Below are 18,392 nucleotides of genomic sequence, written 5' to 3' on the forward strand. Positions count from 1 at the left end.
TTTTCAGAAATTATAAATTCTGAAATATATTGCCTATTTTACGACTATAAGATATTGATCAACCTAAATTATTGAAGTTTTTCGGAAAATGTAAATCCTGAAATACATTACTCTAAGATAAATTGATCAGCTTTGAGAGAGGGTAATGAAACTCTTCCTTGATTAATGGGAGCAACTAAAGGAGCGGTTCTCAATCTATGGGTCACCACCCCATTTGGGGTCGCCAAAGTCCTGGAGTTTTTCCTCACAGAATCCTTATGAAACGCAGTCCGGCATTTTTTTTTGTTGTTGTTTTTTCCCCTTTTTCATGAGCTGTGCTACTCCCTCTTATTCTATTGGCTTTTGAAAGCCAATAGAATAGACTCTATTCAAGAGAGTGTATTCTATTGGCATTCGAAAGCCAATAGATTCTATTGGCTTTCGAACGCCAATAGAATAGACTCTCTTGAATAGAGTCTAATTCTATTGGCTTTCAAAAGCAAATAGGAATTGTCCAGGCTGTCTCTGCCCCACTGAGCCCGCCAAAAGTCCCAGTCAGCAAATGTTGCTGCAAGTTGTCTGCAGCTAAGGCGAGCTTTCTGGAAGTTTCCACCCCTCCCTGCTGAGCAACTACTAAATGTAAGTAAAAGAGGGCCGCCCAGGAGCGCCTGGGCCTGCCTGCTGCCGCACCGAATGGATGTCTTGCTCCGCGATTGCTGACTCCGCGCAAGAAGCAGACTTTTCTTTTCTTTCTTCTACCCCCCTTTCTCCCCCTCTTCTGTCCCCTCTCCCATTCTTTTCTCTTCTCTCCTCTCCTTCCCTCCCCTCTCCCCTTTCTTTTCTTTTCTTTTTTCTTTCCTTTTTTCTTTTTCTCCTCTCCTCCCCCTCCCCTTTCCTCCTCTCTTGTTCCTTGTCCTGTCCTGTCCTGTACTCTTGTCCCCTTTCCTTACCTTTTCTTTTTCTTTTCTTTTGTTTAATTTTCTTTTCTTTCTTTACATGGTGCAACTTCTTAATTGATTGCCTACTCAAATAATGGAGTAATTACTTTGTTGAAGTGCTTAATTACATGTTATGACTTCCAGGAAGAGGGTTTGGAAATGGGGAATAAAAGTTGATTTCTTCTGCTCTTTTCCTTTTTAATATTTCATTCCCAGAATGAAATCTGAGTGCAACGTATTTCAGCAAATATTGGGCAGATTCTGCCTACACTCTCTGAGGTTGGGTGGTGCATCTTAGGCTCCCAAATCATGATGAATACTCGGTTATGTGGCCACCTAAATATGGACTTGTGGTTTCTCATGGTCTCAGATCTTTGGCTAAAAATCTGAATTGCATGATCCTGGTTTTCTTTCCCAGGATAGTAGAGTTGATTTTCCACCAAAGGAGTAAGACTCCTCCCATGGAGTTGGCGATTGCTGGCTGTGAAGTTCTGGGAGTTGAAGTCCACGTGCCATAAAATTGTCAAGGTTGAGAAACTCTGGGTTTGTAAATAGAACAACACAGAGAATGGTAAATTATAGGAAACTTTAATGAACTGTTTTGACTGAACTATGCCATGTGTCATGTTTTGTATTATTGAAGCTATTGTTACATATTTTCACTAGCGAACTATTCAATGACAATGGATCTGAAGAACATCAGGAAAAGGAAATATAGTGAGGATTTCTTACAATATGGTTTTACCTCAATATTTACAGCGGGAATCGAGAAACCGCAATGTGTAATTTGTTGCAAAGTTCTATCAGCCGAATTGATGAAGCCGAACAAACTGAAATGCCATTTTGAGAGCAAGCATCCGAGCTATGCTGGCAAGGATACCAACTATTTTAGAACCAAAGCTGATGGACTCAAGAAATCCAGACTTGACACTGGTGGCTAGTACCATAAACAAAATGTAGCAGCCGTTGAAACTTCATATGTGGTGGCACTCAGAATCGCCAGAGCTATGAAACCTCACACCATTGCTGAGGAGTTACTGTTGCCAGCAGCCAAAGACATTGTTCAACTTATGATCGGAGACAAATTTGTGACGAAATTGAGTGCAGTTTCCTTGTCCAATGACACTGTCTGCAGAAGAATAGATGACATGTCTGCTGATATTCTTGATCAGGTAATCCAAGAAATTAAATCTGCTCCACTTTCAATATTTAATATCCAGCTTGATGAATCTACAGACATTGCAAACTGTTCCCAGTTACTGGTTTATGTGAGGTATATTAATGATGGCGATTTTAAAGATGAGTTTCTGTTTTGCAAACCTCTTGAAACGACAACTACTGCATGTGATGTATTTGACACAGTTGGTTCATTTCTGAAAGAGTATAAGATATCTTGGGAAAAGGTTTGTGGTGTTTGCACAGATGGTGCTCCAGCTATGCTAGGATGTAGATCTGGATTTCAACGTTTGGTGCTGAATGAGTCACCAAAAGTTGTCGGAACTCACTGTATAATTCATCAGCAAATATTAGCAACAAAGACACTGCCACAAGAGTTATGAGAAGTAATGAAAAGCATCATAAATTCTGTCAATTTTGTAAAGGCAAGCAGTTTAAACACACGACTGTTTTCACAACTGTGCAACGAGTTGGATGCGCCAAACAATGCTCTGCTATTTCACACTGAAGTGAGATGGTTGTCGAAAGGAAAAGTTTTAAAACGTGTTTTTGATCTTCATGATGAACTCAAAACATTTTTTAGTCAGAAAGCAAGACCACAGTTTGAAGCTCTTTTCAGTGATAACAGTGAACTGCAGAAAATAGCTTACTTGGTTGACATCTTTGCCATCTTGAATGAGTTAAATTTATCACTGCAAGGACCAAATGTCTGAAAAGATCTGATCATTCCAAATGAAGCTGCAGCTTTGGCAAAAAAAATTGGATGAAAATAAAATTTACATGTTGCCTACCTTATCTGCTTTCTTTGAGGAACATGACATTGAACCAGACAACAGGATTACGATGATAAGTTCTATTAAAGAACACCTGCGCATGCTTGCAGATGAAACCTCATCGTACTTTCCAAATCTACCCGACACCCCATTTGCACTTGCCAGAAGCCCATTCACAGTCAATGTTGAAAATGTTCCTGAGACAGCACAAGAGGAGTTAATTGAACTTATTAACAGTGATGCAGCAAGAACTGATTTCTCCACAATGCCACTCACAAAATTCTGGATCAAATGTTTGCAGTCATATCCTGTTCTGTCTGAGACTGTGTTGCACCTTCTTCTTCCATTCTTTGTGAAACAGGGTTTTCCAGCTTGTTGGTTATCAAGTCTAAATACAGAAGTAGACTTGTTGTGGAAGATGATCTTCGTTGTGCTCTTGCAAAGACTGCCCCAAGAATTTCTGATCTGGTGAAAAAGAAGCAATCTCAACCTTCGCACTGATGTTGGCTTTTTACGCATATTGTTGAAAAATGTAGCAATGTAGTTTACTGTTGTTATATTAAGACTGTTACCCATGCTACACCATGCTTCAAGACAAAATTTCATTTTTTTGTAATTAAAAATAAATATTTAACAATATATAATTACATATTGTTTTTGTGATTAATCACTATGCTTTAATTATGTTCAATGCAAATACATCCTGCATATCAGATATTTACATTGTGATTCATAACAGTAGCAAAATTACAGTTATGAAATAGCAATAAAAATAATTTTATGGTTGGGGGTCACCACAACATGAGGAACTGTATTAAGGGGTCGCGGCATTAGAAAGGTTGAGAACCACTGAACTAAAGAGACCGTTTGCTTAAAATATTGAATGTACTTTGAGATTTCTATAGATCAGGAAAAAGTAAGCAAATCTATCTCATTTGTTGCTATCTAAGTGCTAAGGACAGGTTTATCTAACAATATTAAAAGTTATTAAATACACACCACTATCTGTCAATCCATATGTAATGTGTAGCTTATTTCTAGGCTTAAATTATTTTGCTCTGCACATCAGATTAACAAAGAAAGTGAAGCAGTGAAGACTTTCTTACAGTCCTTTGGGAACACCAAAAGTTTGCATCTTTATGCTCTTCTTAGATTGTTAAATAATACTTTGTTGTCTTTTTGATAATACTTTTAACCTGACCCGTGTTTATAAGAAGCTATAATAATCTGCTTGATCAGCACCATTATAATAATTTGTAGCTTTAAATAGCTTTATTAATAAATATGTTTTATTGATTTTTCAATTTAATATATTCAGGGACATCGGCATGAAACATGTTAAAGCTATGGGAGCAATGAACTTCATTTTGCCCTGTGTTGTAATTTCTATATAAATTTAGTTAAAAGTTTTATAGTAACATTTATAATCAATGTTTTTCTTCAGGTAAATGTAACAAAATACACGAAACATATTAAGACATGCAATGTATTTGGGTACATCCTTTTCTTCCTAGGCTCAATTAAACCTTTATTATAGTTGTAGAAAAGCATGAGGGGGGTCAGGTGCAGCTTCCTAGACTAGTCTCTCCTTGCTACCTTCTCTTCCACTCTTTATCTCAGTCACCAGAGTCCTTCCTCAAACACTTTCCAAACTCTCAGAACCAGCCTCAAAATTTCCTCAATACAACAGTTGTAAGAACTCAAGATGAGCTAATTACAACATACCATCATTCTCCCCAACTGCCCAGTAAGGAAATACTGAGGTTGATCTCCACTCTGGTTTGGCTTTATAATAGTAAAGGAGTAGAACTGCTGAATCATCTCAATCCCTGTTAAATCATCTTTATTATGGAGCAGAGTTTATGATACATCTTTTCATTTTAACCTACCTTCCACTGAAAACAATATGATGGGACATTAACAATAGCACTAGCACTTTGACTTAAATACAATTCATAGTGCTTTACAACCCTTTCTAAGAGTCAGCCTGTTGCCTCCAACAATCTGGGTCCTCATTTTACTGACCTTAGAAGGATGGAAAGCTGAATCAACCTTGAGCTGGTCAGAATCAAACTCCTGGCAGTGAGCAGAGAGATAGCCTGCAATATTGCCTTGTAACCACTGTGTCACCACATCTCCTATCTTATGTGGCTTATATGGATATAAGTAAGCATTTGGAGGATCAAATTTGGTTTCATATTCAGTATTTCCAAAGTCAGTGATGCAATTCATCCTCATCCCTAGCATTCTTCTTTTGAGGATCATATACAGTACTTTCTGTCGTATGTAGAAACACAACCACTGCTAGCTGTCAGTGAGAAAAAGTACATCTCTGGGGCTGATGCACTTCATCTGCAGCAAGATAGTTGCTTAATTTTGTTAGTAACATGGCATTTCTACTTTAACCCTCTTTGCCAAAGAGTGAATCTAAAATAGTGGTGTCCTGGAGGTAGCTAAATTTTCCTAATTTTGTAAGCTACTTTATAGCAGAGATGAACCTCTTGAACCTGTTGTTCCATGGCTAGCAAGCAGTAGTGGCAACGAAGCCAGTGGAGACATTTCTTAAACATTTAGCAACACACTACTAATGAGACAACTTTTCAGATGTGTAAATGTCAACTCCCAGAACTCCCCAGCCAGCTGTTGTACAATTCCAATCAAATGCAGAGTTAACCCTCTTGAGATTGAAAAGAAACTGATGCATCTCTGATGATCTTACAGACTTCAAGTGAACAGCCAGTGAGCCAATTTCACGACAGAATCATTTACAGAAAAACCCACAAATATTGTGGATATTAATAATATTTTTACCTAACGGCATTTAATTTAGTTTTAGTTCATCATAGATTCATTCCACTGCAGTTTGATTGGCTTTAACATGGCTATCAAAGGCTAAGTGGTATATGGTGTACAACTCATTTCTTCAGCAGAATAACTCATTGTTTTAACCACAAAGTGAAGTATTTGCACTGGGACTATAAGATTGTGAAGTAGCCATTAAAACCTGGAATCTTATCACAAACAGAGGAACATAAATTACAATACCTGTTAGCTTAAAATGTGATTATGCTTATTACTATTTAATCAATCATGGATTTATTGCTTCTCTCACATCCTATTGCATTTGCAGGCACCCAGACATACTTAGAAATCAAGAGGCAAGATTAAATAACAAAACCTGGTGTGCTTTACTAGCATTTGCCTTGGCAGAATTTAATGTGTTTCATTTAAAGCCTTTATGAGTAGGTCTAACACATTTTTTTTCTTTTAAAGAACCTATAACCCCTTGCATCAGGGTGGAGTTGGGGTGACTGATTGGAGCTGAGTGTTTACTGACTGGATGCCCTTCCTGACACCTACATGGAGTTCAGAGCAGATGTTTTTTCTTTGCCCAAAGAGAGAAATATCTGCTGCTATCTAGGATCAAACTCATAGCCTCCTGATTATGAGGCAAGGGCTCCAGCTCTAGGCCACCACTCTGCTCTGAGTAGGTCTAATGCATAAGAGCAGAAATTTTCTGGAGGTAATCATCCTAGTTAACCTCCATTGTCCATGAGAGTGAGCATGCAGGAAGGTCCTTGAAACTAATAGTAGCTAGCATCATGCCCAGAAGGTGTTTTCACTCAATTTTGAGTATCAATCCATTTTCTATACAACTTCCACATGAAGAATTTTGCAAATATTTCAAAAGAGCTGTTTAAGGGAGTGAGGAAATTTCATTCTATCTGCCAGCTACTGTAGATTCACTTTTTAATAGAGCTGGCAAAAAAAAAAATGCCCTTTCAAAATCCTGTAGCAAGTTTGAGTGAACAATTCCTCTTAAGTTGCTCCACAGGAGTGAAAAGTTTTTCAACTGTTTCTCAACAGCAGATCTCTCCTTTAACAGGAACTGTTTACTTATCCATTGATCAAGCTGTCAGACACGAAAACAAGCATCAAACTCACCTGGACATCCCAGGGTTGAGGTATAAATCTGTGTATTATTCACATATTGATTATGACCCCATGCCCCTGAGGCCTTATTGGAATTGTTAAAAGGGAAATATTGATTTCTCCTATGAATGCCAACTTGAACTGATCTTGGAAGAGGAATGAGGGCCCCCAAAATCCACTTTTCTCAGTGTTGTGTGGAATTGCAGCCCTACCACTTTCTATCATTTCTAGTAGCAGCAGTGCTGAAAAAAAGCCCTTCATGGGTTATGTTTCCTCATGTTGTCTTCCCATGAGCATGGTAGAGTTCAGATAACTGGATAAATGTCTGCACAGTGAAAGGTAGAATATTCATGTCCCACTCGTCAGATACCTCATAATTAAATAAAGTTAAGCATTCCATCTGTGAGAATTTTTCCTCTCCTTTGAAAGTATGTCTGAGGCAAATTCTTGTTCATCAAACTGAGTGAGAATTATAGAAAAATTCAGGAACATTCTCTCTGCCTGGTCCTAGGCTTTAATAACAATAATATTGTTAATTGTGAAATGCATAAGATGGCTGGTTTTCCTTAACACACATCCTACTTTATATATTTATATGTAACTTGGACAGTAATTTTCATGTGCCCAGATATTCTTATGAAATCAAGCTTTGCTTCAGTGGTACAGAATTTTGAGAATTGGAGCTTAGTTTAGAAGGTTGGAGTTGAGGCCTGCACATTGAAGAGAGGAGAAAGGACAGTGGGAGCCCAAATCCTACGTGACATTATGAAGTACCCACTTTATTGGGTAGAACTGAGAATTCTTGTTCTGAACTGAAGCCTTAAGGCAAAAATTGGGATTAAAATTGCAGCTTTCTTACAATAACAACAACCATATGCAATGAGACAAAATCTTAGCCTAATTGCTGCCTATTGGTACCCCTGACTTATGGGGATTTGTTTTGGGATAGTTTGGGAGATAGCATTTGCTGCTTCTGGTATTTAATCTCTACTACTACCAATAGTACTTTACTTCTTGTTTGTTAGTAGCTGCTTTTTAATTTTGTATTTAATTGAATTTTATAGTTTTTATTCAATTGAACTTTGGTTATGTAGAGTGTCAACAATGGCATGAATTAAAATGTGGGTGCCACCTGGAGCATTATAAATTGAAAGATGTGGTTGATGTGGCCTTTGATTTTTTTTATTTGAATGGACCTTACTTTCCATTGAAGGGGGTGGGTGGGTAAGGGTTTTGACGATGAAATGAGTATTCTATTCTACCATTAAATAAAAAAGCATTCTTCTGAAATGTGCAGTGGCATTTAGCAATAAAATATGCTTTTAAATGGCTGTAAATCATATTATGCAACCTGGTATTTTTCCTAGTTTTTACTGAGATTGCACATCAGATTGCTTCCTCAAAAACTTTGAAGAACATAAAGCAAATCAACTGTTCCTCATCTGACTCAGTGTTCTACATTCAATAGAAATGACAGGTCTCTCTCAAACCTGTCTAGAAATGCTGGAAGTTAAATATCTCTGCCATCTTCCTTGGGTTATTTCTTTACTAAAATTTATATGCTATTCCAATAAAAATAAGTTTGATTGTAATTCCAGGGTAGGGTGTTAAAATATAGTTAAATGAATATTATCCTACCAAACAACACAACAATACATTAATAGTCTCATACTACCATGTCCGCTGTGGTGAAGACTCACATTTGGGCCTCAGAAAACAACTCTCAGTTCGGACCTGCACTGATCATTTCATAGTGGATATCATCATGTATTCAGCATTCACTCAAAAAAAGGTGGTTCTTGTAGATACCTAGGTAAATTTAATTTTAAAAGCATCTGTTGGAGATATTTTATATTTTTTTCCTGAAAAAATATTGTTATATATTTACAATACAATTTAATGTGGATAGTTACTGTATTTCAAAGATTATTTGATTCATTATAAAAAGAAATGAAAAAATATGTCATTTTGATTATAAACAATTATAAATACACATCATAGTCAACTTGCTGAATGTCAGTAGGAATTAATGAGCTTGCAAATACTCAAGCTGATGTTTAACACTCGCCTGATTTGATTTGCGGACTATTGAAATGCATTAAAAGGTTGTTATTTCTCAAGGCACCCATGAAAGTCACTGGAGTTTTTGTTTAGTTTGGATAGGTTTATATATATATATATATATATATATATATATATATATATATATATATATATATATATATATATGTTTTCTGAGGTTTTCGCGGGTATTTGTATGTAGGTCTTTGGTTGTTCGGGTTTTCTCCCACGTAAAATTGGAAGTGTCTTGGCGACGTTTCGACGAAGTCCCATTCGTCATCTTCAGGCTGGTGCTTTCAGCTTCGTGCTTCGAGCAGCAATGTGTGGTCTTAGCTGTTTCTTCCTTTTAACTGCCAGTGGGGGTATGAACTGATTGGGTGGGAGCTTGGCTGTGTTCTGATTGGGTGGAGGTGTGTTCTGAATTGGTTAGGGGCTTGGCTGTGCTCTGATTGGCTGGGGGAGAGTGTCTGTTTGGTTGTGCTCAGGTTAGTCTGAGTTGCAGAGGGGTTTAAGATTTTGGGCTGCCTTGCTATTTTTTGGCTTCGCGTTCGTGGTCGTGCCTCCTCTTCATGGAGGGTGTCAGTTTGCTTCATGTATGGATTGGAGGGGTTTAAAGTGGCTAATGATGCAGCTGTGGTCTGGCTTCTGGTTTGTGGTCGTGCCTCGTCATCGGTGTGGCTTTGGGTTTGTTTTTGCGTGGATGTGTGGTGGTGACATCCTGTGTGGTTTTTGTGAGTGTGGGTCTGGTATCATTTTTTGTGTTAGGGAGTCGTTTGTCAATAAGGGCGGGTTTCCAAATGGCTGGTAGGCGGGAGGTATCATCTCGCTTGTTCATGCTGTGTGGGCGTTTTTCTATCTCGATGGCTTCTCTGATTATTCTGTTATTAAAATGTTCACTTTTGGCAATGGTTCTGGTATTTTTAAAGTCAATTTCATGTCCTGTGGCTTTAAGGTGTTGGACCAGGGAAGATATTGGTTCCTCTTTTTTGACTGAGTTCTTATGTTCTTCAATGCGTGCACTTATTCTTCTGTTGGTTTGTCTGATGTATGTGGTGGGACAAGTGGTGCATGGGATTTCGTATACTCCTTGATTTTCTAATTCAATTTTATCTTTGGGGTTTCTAAGGATGGTGGATATTTTTCTGTTTGTGCAGAATGCTGTTTTGATGTTGTGTTTATGGAGGATCTTACTGATTCTGTCTGTGGTGCCTTTTATGTATGGGAGGAGGGCTTTGCCGTTTTCTTGTTCTTTGTCTTGGATTTTAGTGGGGGTTTCTTTTTGGATTAGGTTTGTAATCTTATTTCTATGGAATCCATTGGATGTTAGTACATTGGTGAGAGTGTGTAGTTCGGGTTTTAGGTGTTGTTCGTCAGCTAAGCGTTTTGTTCTGGAGATGAGTGTCTTGGCTACAGAGTTGATCTGTGCTGGGTGGTGGTGTGAGAGAGCGTGCAGATAACGGTTTGTGTGTGTTTTCTTCTGGTAGATGGTGTGTCTAGGGAGCCATTGGATTTCTTGTAGACTAAGACATCCAGGAAGGGAAGTTGGTTGTTAGTTTTGTTTCCATGGTGAACTGTATTTTGGGGTGTAGGCTGTTGAGGTGTGTGAGGAAGTTGTCCAGTTTTTCTTTCCCATGTGGCCAGATTATGAAGGTGTCGTCTACGTATCTGAGCCAGAGTTTGGGTTTGTGATCCGATTTTTCTAGAGCTTGGGTTTCAAAGTGTTCCATGTAGAGGTTGGCAATGACAGGTGAGAGGGGTGATCCCATGGGTGCTCCTTCTGTTTGTTTGTATTTTTGTCCATTATAGATGAAGTATGTGTTGGATAGGCAGTGGTTGGTCAGATCTAAGATGTGTTTGGGGGGTTTATATTTGTTTTGAATAGCTGTCAAGGCTTCTTTGATAGGCACTTGGGTGAAGAGGGATATGACATCGAAGCTCACTAGTAGGTCGCTGGGCTGTAAGTTTTGTTTCTTTATGATCTCTATAAACTGGAATGAGTTTTTTACGTGTGAGGTATGGATTCTGCATAGGGCTGTAGTTGTTTGGCGAGAAATTTGGCTAGGTTTTGTAGAGGTGAGCCTATGGAGCTGACTATAGGTCTGAGTGGGGTTCCTTCTTTGTGTATCTTGGTGAGACCATAGAGTTTGGGGCATCTGGATGATTTCTCTCTGGGAATGATTCTTTGCTGGATCTCTTCGCTAATGGGGGAGGCTTTTATTTTGGATCTGGTGGTTTTTTCCAGGTAGTTGGTGGGATCTGTATTTAGGGGTTTGTATTTGGAGTCTTGGAGTAGGTTGGTTAATTTGATTTGGTAGTCAGTTGTGTTCATAACCACCGTGGCGTTGCCCTTGTCTGCTGGTAGGATTATTATGCTGGTGTCTTCTTTCAGGTTGCGTAGTGCTGTCTGTTCCTCTTTGGGTAAGTTGCTTTTGGGTGGCTTGCTGGTGCAGAGGATGTTGGTGATTTCGAGTCTGATTCTGTTGGCATCGTCGGGGTTGATTTTGGTCAGGCTGGTTTCAACTCCAACCATTATATGTGGAGGCATTCACCAGGTGATAAAAACAATACAGTTTTAATAGATAAAACCAAGCTTTCGATGGCTAGGAATCTGCCATCATCGTCAGGGTACAAACCAACCGGTAAGGAAACTTGCTTATGAGTACAGCCGCCCCCGCATTCTGCACATGGACCTCGTGACGGGTCCCAGCTGATTGGTTCTAACTTCACTTTCAGTATTTGATGACTGTTTCTTACGATCCCTACTTACATCTGCATGATCGCCCCTCTCCCCATCCCTTTTAGTTCTTGAGCTGGGAAGGCAGCATGTATTTCCCAGAGTTAAAGTGTCCTCCTCGTTATCGAGCTGGCCCCTCCTCCTGTGTTTTCCGGGGCATTTCTCTCTTCCACTCTTCCGGCACACATCACACTTATTTGTGTATTTATCACCATTCTTCATACCGAGGGTTTCACTTTGGTCCTCGTTTTTCAGTGCATCTACTCTTATCGTGCCTCCAGCACCCTCACAGTACTCATGATTAACCCCCTCCATGCTTTTATTTCCCCTCACTGCTCCCAGAGTGTCATCTAATTGAATCCAAGGTCCGCGTTGTTTCGTTATTGTAAGTGCTCTCCGGTGTGTGTGTGTGTATGTATGTATGTATGTATGTATGTATGTATGTATGTGTATATATATATGTATAAATGAAAGCTGAGAAACATTCTTGTTATAGAAATAAAATAAGCCATAGGTGTTTCCCACTCCTTTTCTATAAAGAATTGTGGAAAGTTCAAGTGCGGTTGTGGGAATAATAGACTAATTAGGAATTAAGGATGTAGTTGTTGATTTTTTTAATGAAATGGCAAAGATGTCTCTTTGATGCAGGCTCATCCCAGAATCCTTTGCAATGTGCCTTCTGGGGTGCATACATTTGCACATATATCACAGGCACTTCCCTATAGAAGACTTTTTATGGACTGTATCCAAAACAGTCCTTCTGTCAGGTTCTAAAAACCAAAAAAAGGCATACTGAATTTCTTCTAAGCAATATACTCTGAAAACTGCTAGGGAGGAGCTATTTTGACTTTCTTTCTCCCAACCAAACTATCTAAACTTTGCTGTCTCCTGTTCCTCTTGAATGCAGCCCCTCCCTCCTGGGAATCCAGACTGCATTCCTCCACACCTTCCATATTTAGAAAGGCTTCTGATCCATGGGTATTCCAATTTATAACAGAAAAATATTTACTAATATCCCTTCCAACCTATAGATGCCTGTACATGAATCATCTTGAATACCAAAGAAAGTAGAACTTAGGTCTGCAAAAAAATGGAAGAAATGTGAATTGGTAAAACTAGCCTCTTACTTTGTTTCAGTGGAAATCTTCCTCCAGGAAAATTCCCCAATCCCCACCTTCTGTACATGGAAGGGCTCTTTCCATTTTGTAGAAATGGAACATTTACAAATGTTTTGTCTCCATGCTTAGCAGGAGAGTCTCTTGTACTCGCAAGGAATTATTCCAGGCAGAGGAAACAATCTACCACTGGAGCATTAGATGGAAAATGAGAATGGCTGCTAAAACCAACTTGACTCCCTCAAACAGAGTATATGAATAAAAATAGTATGTATAAAATATTCAAATAAAGATGTAGCCAAGATGAAAATTTCAGGAAAGTGCAGTTTCAGTTCCTGGCCATAGATAGATCTAGGAATTCTTTCAGCTCAGTAAAGTCACTGATATGTACATATTATATAACTCACAAAGTCACATTGCAAATACCATCCTGGCAATGATCTTTGGAAAAGGCTGAGACAATTTATGCTAAGGAATATTTTCAAAAATTCAAATGCTTCAGAAGTTCAGGAGATCACATGCTAGCAAAATAATGCTTATGATCCTCAGTGCAGATCAGATCCCTCTATGAAAAACAAAATGCCAGATGTTCAAGCTGGTTTGAGAGAAAGCAAAGGAACGTAAGACATTATTGTTGATAGATGTTGGATGGCAAAAAGAAGCCAGAATGTATTTCATTTGATTATAGAAAGACTTTAAATTGTATCAATGCATCAGGTTGTGCAAAAGGCACAGAAAGATGGGAATCTCAGAACATCTCATTGTTCTTATGAGAAACTTATATATGTGTCAGGAAGCCACAATACAAACCAAATATGATGAAACAAACTGCCTGCAGGTTTGCAAGGGAATTTGATAAGGCTTTGTAAGATTGGTGCGGTTTTAAAATTGGAGGAAAAAATATCAATTACCTATGCTATGATAAATATACTACTCTGAGAGCTAAAGATGAAAAAGATCTGTAAACTCTAGTAATAAAATTCAAAGATTACAAAAGGGGAAAAATGTGTCTAAGATTAAACGTAAAGACTAAATTAATGACAACAGGTACTAGCCTTAAAATTGACAATGAAGATATTAAAGGATGGATAGTTTCAGCCTTTTGAGATCAACCATCAACAGTAAAGGGTAAAGCAGTCAAAAAATATCCCACAGACTAGCACTTGTTACAGCAGTCTTGAAGGCCTTGGGAAAGATATTTATATGCCGTGATGAGTTTATACTGCACCTACATGGATCAGAATTGTGTAAGCCATGCTTTGACCCTTTATAGAAGCAAAAGTGGGACTTTGAAGAAGCAAGATAGGAAGAATAATCACACCTTTACTCTTTAGTGCTGGAAAGAGTCTTAAGAATACAATAGACAGCGCAAAAAACAAGCCAACAAATCATTGAACAAATCAACCCAGAGTTGTCCCTCAAGACTCAGGCTCCAATTATCCTACTTTGGTCCCATTTTGCATAAACTTAGCTTTGTGGAGAAGGCACAAATGCTAGGAAGAGAAAAAGACCAGCAACAAAGTAAATGGACAAAATTACAGTGGTGATGAGTGCAACATTGGGAGTCCTGAAAGAACAGGTTAGAGATAGATTGCCCTAGAGAAAATCTACCTATGTGGTCATGAGGAGCTGAAAACAACTTGATGACATATAATCAATCAGTAATGAATCTGTCGAAGCAGAATGGAAAACTCCCAGCTCCAAACCACAGCAAGAGACTGGATTATAAAATTGATGAAGCTCACTGATATAGGAAATCTGACTGGTTTGGTCAGGAAAAAAAAACAATAAAGATGCTTTTTTAAAGACCGGAACTTTTATATGGACTTTTTGCTGAAAGAAGAGACGGAGCTGATAATTCATAGATTTGAGAGATTAAAAAAGTTTAAATACGGAGAAGAAAGAGTAAGATGGCAATTCGAAAGAAAGAAAGAGGGTAGTAAGAATTCTATATTTTCTTTTTTCTTTCTTTACTTCATTTTTTCTTTTTCTTATTTTTTCTTTTAATTTTTAGGCGTTTATTATAGTGTAAAATTCTAACAAAACATGTTTTCTTTTTTTAAAAAAGCATTTATCTCCAGTAAAGGCCAGCAGTACCCAAGGTCAACCAGATTATGAAGAAAAAATAGAAAGCAAGCCTCTCCCTTACTACAGTAACATAACACTAAATGAAATAACTAAGAAGTTGCTATTGTGTCTTGATTGTCCCAAATTAACTGCTTGTAGCACCTCTATTGCTATGCCGAATGACAGGCCTGGCCCTGCTATAGCTTTAGTTATAGCAGGGCCAGGCCTGTCATTCGGCACAGCAATAGAGGTGCTTCAAGCAGTTAATTTGGGACAATCAAGACACAATAGCAACTGTACAGGTATAGTATAGGGGGTACCTTGCTCAACAGAAGTAACTGTGAGAGGGACCTCGGAGTCCTAGTGGACAATCACTTAAATAATATGAGCCAGCAGTGTGCTGCAGCTGCCAAAAAGGCCAACACAGTGCTGGGCTGCATTAACAGAGGGATAGAATCAAGATCACGTGAAGTATTAATACCACTCTACAATGCCTTGGTAAGGCCACACTTGGAATACTGCATCCAGTTTTGGTCACCACGATGTAAAAAAGATGTTGAGACTCTAGAAAGAGTACAGAGAAGAGCAACAAAGATGATTAGGGGACTGGAGGCTAAAACATATAAGGAACGGTTGCTAGAATTGGGTATGTCTAGTTTAACGAAGAGAAGGACAAGGGGGGACATGATAGCAGTATTCCAATATCTCAGGGGCTGCCATAAAGAAGAGGGAGTTAAGCTATTTTCCAAAGCACCTGAAGGCAGGACAAGAAGCAAAGGATGGAAACTAATCAAGGAGAGAAGCAATCTAGAACTAAGGAGAAACTTCCTGACAGTTAGAACAATTAACCAGTGGAACAACCTGCCTCCATAAGTGGTGAATGCTCAGAGACTGGACAGCCATTTGTCTGAAATGGTATAGGGTTTCCTGCCTGAGCAGGGGGTTGGACTAGATGACCTCGAAGGTCTCTTCCAACATTACTACTACTACTACTACTACTACTACTACTACTACTATTATTATCGATCATCGCACAGTCAGCCAGATGTTCAGACTGGATTTGGAATTTTGTCTACCTATCGAGTCCTTACCCAGGACCTGGGATAGGCAGATGTGGATGTTTGATGGTATTACAGATATCGTCGCAGGACGGAAGCAGTTCCTAATAAGGCCGCCTTTTGCAATTGACTAATAGCGAATTTGTCAATGCCAATGGTGTTCAAGTGGCGCTCCAGTTGTTTTGGGATTGCATCCAAGGAGCCTATGACTATTGGTACTACCCTTGCTTGCTTTTGCCACAGTCTTTCTATTTCTATTTGTAGGTCTTTGTATTTTGTTATATTCTCCAGTTCTTTCTCTTCTATTCTGCTGTCTCCAGGCACTGCCACGTCCACTATCCAGACTTTTTTGTCTTTCTTATCGACAATTGTTAAGTCTGGGGTGTTATGTTGCAGGTGCTTGTCTGTTTGAATTCTGAAGTACCAGAGCAGTTTAATTTTATCATTTTCTATGAGTTTCTCTATTTTATGATCCCACCAGTTTTTGCTTACAGGCAAATGATATTTTTTGCAGATCTTCCAATGCACCATTGTTGCTACTTTGTCATGCCGCTGCTTGTAATCAGTCTGTGCAATCTTCTTGCAACAGCTTACCAAGTGGTCCACTGTTTCTTCAGCTTCTTTGCATAGGCGGCACTTACTGTCTGTTGCTGTCTTCTCAATTTGGACTTTATATGCATTTGTCCTTAAGGCTTGGTCTTGTGCAGCCAGAATTAGTCCCTCGGTCTCTTTCTTCAATTTTCCTGCTCTTAGCCATTGCCAGGTCTTGTTATTATCTGCTTTCCCAGCTATTTTTTTAATGTATTGGCCATGTAGTGCTTTGTCTTCCCATGCCTCTATTCTGTTCTTCATTTGGTCTTTCTTGTAGGCCAGTTTGGTCTCTCCAGTAGTCAGTAAGCCTTCCTGATATACTAATTTCAGTGCATCTTCATCATTGTTCTTCAGATATTCTCCCAAAGCCATTTTTTCTTCTTCAACCATCTGATGTACTTGTAGCATTCCACGCCCACCTATTTGCCTTGGTAGATAAAGTCTATCAATGTCACTGCGTGGATGAAGGGCATGATTCATTGTCATTATTTTTCTGGTCTGCCTATCCATTGCTTTTAGTTCTGCTTGAGTCCAGTCCACTATTCCAGCTGTGTACCTAATGACTGGAATTGCCCAGGTGTTGATTGCCTTTATGGTATTTCCTCCATTGAGTTTGGACTTTAAGATCTTCTTCACTCTCTTGATGTATTCACCTCTAATCTTTTTCTTGACTTCAGTGTGCTTGATGTTGTCAGCTTGAAGGATACCAAAGTATTTGTAGTACTCTTCCTCATCCAGACTCTTAATGTTATTTTCGTGGGGCATCTTGATTCCTTCAGTTTTCATTATTTTTCCTTGTTTGATAGTAAGTGTGGCACATTTGTCCAAGCCAAACTCCATTAAAATATCTTGACTATATATACGGACAGTGTTGAGCAGCGATTCTATTTCAGATGATGTTTTTCCATACAGCTTCAGATCATCCATGTAAAGGAGGTGGGATAGTCTAGCAGATGTTTTTGATGTTTGATAGCCATGTCATGAGTTATTCAGTATTGTTGACAGAGGAAACAGTGCAATAACAAATAGTAATGGTGACAATGAATCTCCTTGAAATATTCCTCTATTGATATTAACCTCTCCCAGTCTTTCACCATTGATCTGCAACTGTGTCTTCCATTGTGCCATCGATCTTTGCACAAATTTTCTGATGTTTCTACTGACTCCTGTTATTTCTAGGCACTTGATTATCCAATCATGTGGCAGAGAGTCAAATGCCTTTTTGTAGTCAATCCAGGCCACATTCAGGTTGGTCTTCCTTCTCTTGCAGTTTTCCAAGATCATTTTGTCTATTAGGAGTTGATCTTTTGTTCCTCTGCTATTGGGGCGGTTTCCTTTCTGCTCAGGTGGAAAGAGATTGTTTTCAACTAGATGCTGTTGTACTGCATCAGCTACCACACCAGTTAGTAATTTGAATGTTGTTGGTAAGCAGGTAATTGGCCTGTAGTTACCTGGTGTTGCACCTTTTGCTGGATTTTTCATTATTAGGTAGGTTTTCCCAGTTGTTAGCCACTTTTCAATTTCTCCTCCTTGTAGTATATTGTTGAACTGCTTGGCAATGAGTGGGTGTATAACAGTTAGATGTTTCAACCAAAACCCATGCAGTTCATCTTCACCTGGTGGTGACCAATTTTTGATTTTCCTTGTTCTTTTTTCTACCATTTTTGTTGTTATTACTAGTTCTTTCATTTCAACTTCTGTTTTATTTGCATCCACCTCTTTTAACCAAGCCGCATCCTTGTTGTATTTCTTTGGGTTATCCCATATCTGCTTCAGAACTGCACTGTTTCTTCCTTGTCAGGTACTGACTGATTCCTTGCAGTTTCTCCATTGATGGATTGGTAGAAACGTTTCTGATTGGATTGAACTTGGAGGTTCTGCCTATAGTTTGCAATTCGAGCTTCATATCTACTGATTTTCCTGGCTATAGCTGTTATTTGTTGCTTTATTATTTTCAGTGCTTCCTT

General features: G+C 38.8%; 1 pseudogene; it reads left to right on the top strand.

The window, feature by feature from the left end:
* Window positions 1–1,440: 1,440 nt before the first annotated feature.
* LOC120308109 lies at window positions 1,441–3,367 on the top strand (annotated as a pseudogene).
* Window positions 3,368–18,392: the final 15,025 nt, after the last annotated feature.

The sequence above is a fragment of the Crotalus tigris genome, unplaced genomic scaffold (assembly GCF_016545835.1).
Source record: "Crotalus tigris isolate CLP2741 ecotype Arizona unplaced genomic scaffold, ASM1654583v1 scf7180000017870.367028, whole genome shotgun sequence".
Classification (NCBI taxonomy): domain Eukaryota; kingdom Metazoa; phylum Chordata; class Lepidosauria; order Squamata; family Viperidae; genus Crotalus; species Crotalus tigris.